Below are 6508 nucleotides of genomic sequence, written 5' to 3' on the forward strand. Positions count from 1 at the left end.
CTTGATTTCAAAATTTACGTGAAAAGATATGTTATTTGAAGAAAACTTTTGTTTCCACAGAAAATGAGAGGCTGTGGAGTCATTCTGGGTTAGGAAAAATAAGGTTTGATTTAAGAAAAAACCCCTGAAAAATATCTAATGGGAATGGATGGCCCAGATAGTCCAAAGTTTCAGAGCACCTCTGTTGTAGTTTCTTCTGAGTTCTACATGCAGAGCGGCTTCAAGGCTGCTGCTGAAATTATCAGATCTTACAGAATACTCCCCTCAGGACTTGATCATAAGTGCAAATTTCTCAGGGTCCCTCAAAGATTACCAGTGGTCCCAATCAGTTGTCTACATTCCCCCCAAAATGAATTATAGATGTTTGTCTTTGTTTAGCATGTTGATTAAAAGTTATTAAGGATAATGTTCAAGTTAAACAAAGGAGATTAAATTCAGGCTTTTTGTTTTGAGAAGAAAAAAAAGAAATGTTGTGAGATAATGTTCTTGTACCACATAAAGATTTGTCACTCATAATTGTTTTAATAAAATGCTAATTGGCCAGTAGCCAGGCAGGAAGTGTAGGGAGCATAACCAGACTGGGAGAATTCTGGGAAGAGGAAAGGCAGAAAGTTAGTCACCAGCCAGACACAGTGGACAAAAGGCAATTCTGCTGGGAACCCGATGCTCTTAGAGCAGTGGTTTCAACTTAGGCTATGCTGGAATCATCAAGGAACTCTTCAAAAACTGATGTGTAGTTTGCATTTTGAGAGATTCAGATTTGGTTGCTCTGGAATGTGACCTAAGATTTAAGACTTCTGAAAACTTTCCAGATGTTTCTAATGTTGGTAAAGATTGAGAACTCTATTAGTGAAAGACATTTAGGAGTGATCTTGTCAGAGGCAGTTTGATACACTCTCTAGCAAAACAGTTTACAGATCTGTCTTCATGTGCTTGTTTGTTTGCTTGCTTACTTTTTGTTTGAGACATAGCCTCACTATTGTAGCCCAGGATGGCCTCAGACTTACAGTCCTTCTGTCTAGCCTCCAATGGGACATGTGGCACTAGATCTGACTACTGTGTGCTTTGCAAGTTTCTTCAAATGTCTAGTTTTTTTCTAGGTATGAGGCTCTATATTCCCCCATTTGTGTTGGCCTGTCAATTTGTTTAGCCATTTTTAAGGTCTTGATTAGACAACCCTATTGTTGAGATGTCGTAGGTACAGCTACCCTATCACATATAGAAGATATTGACCTATATTTATGTCTTTGAAATGTAAAGGATACTTTATATTTTTTACATTATGATTTTTATTAGATGCCAATAATTTGGGGATACTGAGATACAGAGGTGAGTAGTACAATAAGGCTCATCCAGAATGGCCCTAGTTTGCTGAAGATAACTAAAGAATGTGAATCAGTTTAGATATGGATTTGACTGGTGTTTGCAGACTTCATATTATTCTAGTTCCTACATTCATCTAGTTCCTACATCCTTATTCTACTTGTTATTTGGCCATTAGCGAGTAATTTTCCATAAATTTTACGTAACATTCTTACATGGAAATAGTAGGTTGAGCTTACCTTTTTACAAGTTGCAACTTTACAATCTTATTACTTTTATTTGATTAGATGAAAGCTTTAGTTTTGTCCATGTTAAGGCTGTTCTGTTGCTCACTGATGGTTTCGTGATATTCTGCTGACAAAACCCAAGATAAGCACTTACTCCTTAGTTGCTAACACACCATTATCAACTTCACTTTTTATATTGATATTGTTGCCATTTGGTGACATATTTTCATTTAATTTTAAAAATTTTAACTAACACATAAGAATTTTACATAGTATTGAGTGTGATATGACATTTCAACTCATGTATATAATGAATATGGATTAGGTCAGGTTAACTGGCATTTATCTAGTAAGTATTTAGTCTTTCTTTGCATCAGCCTCATCAAATGAAATGAGTTTCCTTGTGATAAGAATAAAAACAATGAATATGACCAGAAAATAAAAGATGGAGAGCCCCGGAGTTTATATAAGTATGGGATTATATCAGAGGAGCTTATATATCCCCATGTATGAAGCTTCTTGTCTAAGAAACTGCCCACTTCAAGGCAGACACATTTCTGGGTGTACACCTTTCAAGGTCATAGGGCACATGTGTGAATGCTTAGATTACAGACAAAGGTTTTACAGCATGCTCGATTTAGGATCATAAAAATATCAACATGATCAGTTCTTAAGTTTCTCAAAAATCAGTTTTACTACAACAGAGGAATGGCACTTTAAAGATGTATACCTGTGGCAGCTTGCCTTCTGAGCCACAAGCCCTGCCTCGCTGTTAAGGTTGGGTATTTTCTACTAGTCATTATGAAATATATGATTAGTTATTGTCAGCTAGTAGATGTCATTTACTGCCGCCATACTACTGTGCTATGAAACATTTGAATTCATTACTCCTATCCAACTGTGCCCCCTTGCTGATTAACTATGCTTTCCCTACCTACCACTTCTTCCCACCAGAACCAGCTCCTGGTGATGACTATTCTTTCTAGTTCTGAGATCAACTTCTTTTAGCCCCCACATATTAGTGAGAACATGTGCTATTTGTCTTCCTGTTCCTAACTAACATTTCATTTAACATACTGTATCCCAGTTCCATCTGTGTTACTAAAAGATACCCTGTTTTGCCAACTAGATCATAAGCATATGATGAAGGACAATATCTTGGCTTTCTATCTGTCCTCAGTATCTACTTCAATTCCTTGTATAAAGACACTACCCAACAAAAGCTTGTTGGTAGCAATAATTATGAAAATGACATAAGTATTATTGGATGATTATTATCTGAGTCTTGTGTTGCATGATTCTCACTTGGCAAGAACCCATTTCTTCATCCCCAAGGAAGCTGTTCTACACCCTAGCTCATGAATAGCAAAACTTGAGTCTATTAAATATTTTGCTCTACTTGTGAAAAGAGAATTTAATGACTATTGCAATCATCATTATTAACTATCTAACAATATTTAAAATGTGTTTTTTTAAATCCTAAAGATGTGAGAAGTCATTAATATACTTAACTCTGTATTAGTTCTGTGATAGTGAAAAGAAAATAGAATATAATTACATGTATAGAATATTTTCCAAAAGTGCTTCTATGGTATTTGTGAGTTAGATAACAATATGTTTACAAATTGTAGACGAGAGAACAGGACACAGAAAAGGTAAATATCATACTCAGGGTTCTTTAGCCAACAATGGTAAGAGCTAGGATTTTCCTCTAGGCATCCTAACCCTCGTGTCTGTGTCCCCATCCACAATATGTGCAGTTTTTAAGAATTATGATAAGTGATATTATTACTATCCTGAAGAAACCAATAAGGTAATCGGAGTAAAGATAACAGAGCAATGCAATATATTGCTATCCTATATTCTGAAATGACACGGTAGATGTAAGCCACTAAGATTTATTTTGAACAGATTTGAGTATTAGATGCCTTTCAATTGGTATTGTAGACCCCATGAGAACCGAAAAGACCCCTTAAGGAAATACTGCATGCCAGCTCAAGGTCAGTCACTGAGTCCGTTCCTTTCCCATCTTAAAATTATTTTCCATCAGCGTGAAAGCAGAAGCAGGCGCCCTGACTGAGGTGAACAGGGCCTTTCATCTTCCAGGCAAAGGGACCACTTGGGAAGGCTGGAATGAGGAGAGCTGCGGGGGTGCTGAACCATTTTAGAAACAGATGAAAGCAGGAGCTTAAGAGGGAATTTTTATGAGGACTGCGAAGTCAAGGGCGCACTCAGATGCACGCACTCAGGAAACGTGGGCTACAATTGATCAACGATTAAAATTCCTCAGACCTTTAAAATGCAAATGATTCGAAAAATGTCATATATTGGAAAAAATAAACTTTCTCATTTTGAGAGTTACAGCGTGGTGATTTATTTTAGAGAATTTTAGAAGTTGCAGGAAAGTCACCAAAGCTCCACTGCCAATTATCAGATGAAAACATTGCCTCCTGGGGCTTGGGAGAGAAATCCATTGATTTCTCACCTCTGCCTTTCTATGCTTCAGAAATTGGTGGGGGCAACTGAACTTTTCCATTTTAACCTTTGTGTGGATAATGACACCAACTCTTTAGTTAAAATGGAAACACAATGTCACAGGCTCCCTCCCGGTTTTGAAAACAGCCAATTCCAGCTTCCCGCTCGGGTTTCTTACGGATAGAAGTCAGGCGCATGCATTTGCAAGGACTCCATTTTCTCTTCCTCCTTTGGACTTGGCTTGCTGCAGTTTTTACTCACTAAAACACATTCTTTTTCTCTCACTGGGACCCTCTAATTACAAGGCTAAGTTTGAAGATTTCAACTTATTCTGGCACACAGCGTGGTGACTCAAAAGATTCAATTCTCCCCCTCAGGCTATCTAATTAATAAAACTCTAATTTTTGTCAGGATCACTTCAGTAGGGGTTTTAAATAGCTAGTTCTCGGAGAGCTCTATTTTGCCGTTGTCAAAAACCATTCTTTAATTCTGCTAAAAATAACCGAGATTACAGTAAATGAAATACACAGTTTCCTCCCCTTGTGAATATATGGTAAGATCCCTAAGCATTTGGCTGTTTTAAATATGTGTCTGGAGGAGAGAGACGAATTCGGAGGGGAAATTTTGGCACTGAAACACAGGGCTCAATTGCCTAAGGAGGTGCCTTCTCCATCCCAAAGGGTTGGGAGAAAGAACTAGAGGCTTCTAAGCTGTCCTTTCTTACGAGTCCTTTACTGTCTACATGGTCTCCATAAACAAATAATTTTTCACTAAAAAATGAATTCAGTATAAGTTGCATTTTTTTCCCAGAGAAAATAAGAAAGAGAATTGTCCTTTGATTTCATTTTCTTTAAGTTCTATCATGAATAGCAGTCAGGGATAGGAAACTAATCGATCCATGACAAAAAAAAAATAGAGAAATTATACATGGAGAACAAGAAATACAGCATTTAAAAAAATGATTCTCAAATATTTATAATCACTAAGAAACAATTCTCATCAGTTTGTATCTCTCATCTTCAGCAATGAACTTAGATCTTGATTTTTTTTAATTTAGGAAGAAAATACATTGATAAATTTAAAAATATTCATTGGAGTTTTTGTATGTTGCCAGACAGTAAAATTTTATTCATTCTTTTTTTATTTCAGAAGAGGTATTTGGGTTCACTATCTTCTAAATGTTCTGGAAGCTGAGAAACAGTAGACAATAAAATATACAAAAATCTCTTTATAAAATGTGCTATAATGACAGAATAATCTAATCGGTAAGCAAATTACATATTTTACTAAGAAGTAGCTGACTGTGCTGAGAAGAAAAATAGTAAAGAATAGGGGTACAATGGGGTTCTTGGGGAATTATAATTCTCAGAAAGGGTAACCAGGGAAGGATTGGCTGGCCGAGAAGCCAACTAAAACACAGTGAAAGCTGACACTGGGGGCAACAGGCTCTGAACATAGAGCCATTGTAAAAGCACCAAGGCGGAAAGATCCAAGACTGTGCAAGAGAATGAGAGTGATTGGTGCAGAGCGAGCCAGAGTCTAGCCCTGCAGCCCAGGCTGCTCAGAAACCTCAACCTTCCCACCCTTGTCTCCTGCATGCTGGGGTTATAAGTGTGACTTCGCATGCCTGGATCCTTACAGGAATTCCATGTGCTCATGAGGGCTTTGAGGCAGAACAACTGAACTGACAGTTTTTGATAGGTGGGTCCTGTATCGTTTTTAAGCATGAGGCAAGGGTGGTGAGAGATTAGAACAGGCACAGCAGATTGGGGTGATTACAGAATTCAGAGGAGAGATTATGCAGTGGACCAGTAGGATATAAAGGGCAGAAGGAAAAACATGGTGAAGACATACATTGCTTGTGGTGTTGTTGATGAGTAGAAGGGAAAAGAGAGGGAAAGGGGGAGGAGGAAAAGGAGAGAGGGAATGATTCATAGTAACTAGAAAGATAGAAATGAGTCTAAGGCAAAGTATTAGTAGCAAACTTTAGGAAGTGTTAAGTTTGAAAAAGTTCCAGATGATATTTGAAAGAGTTTTTTAATTAATTAATTTTTAGAGAGAGGGTTTCTCTATGTAACAATCCATCTCTGAGTCTCTGAACTAACTTTGGGGAGCAGGCTGGCCTCAAACTCACAGAGATCGGCCTGCCTCTGCCTCCTGTGTGATGGATTTAAAGGCGTGCACCACCACTGCCTGGCTTGAATAAACTATTAAATCTGGATTTCAGGAAAGAACTTCAGCCTCTCTCTCTCTCTTTTTCTCACACACACACACACACAGAGAGAGAGAGAGAGAGAGAGACAGACAGACAGACAGACAGACAGACAGACAGACAGAGAGAGAGAGAGAGATGTATATATAATTAATACATATGAGAGAGAGATTTTTGGAGTTTTCTAAATGTAGATTATCTATAAAGCCAGAAGAATGAAATAAATGTTTGAGGAAAGACACACAGGTGGAAAAGAGAAGTCCAAATCTAA

Source organism: Chionomys nivalis, chromosome 1 (genome assembly GCF_950005125.1).
Source record: "Chionomys nivalis chromosome 1, mChiNiv1.1, whole genome shotgun sequence".
NCBI lineage: Eukaryota > Metazoa > Chordata > Mammalia > Rodentia > Cricetidae > Chionomys > Chionomys nivalis.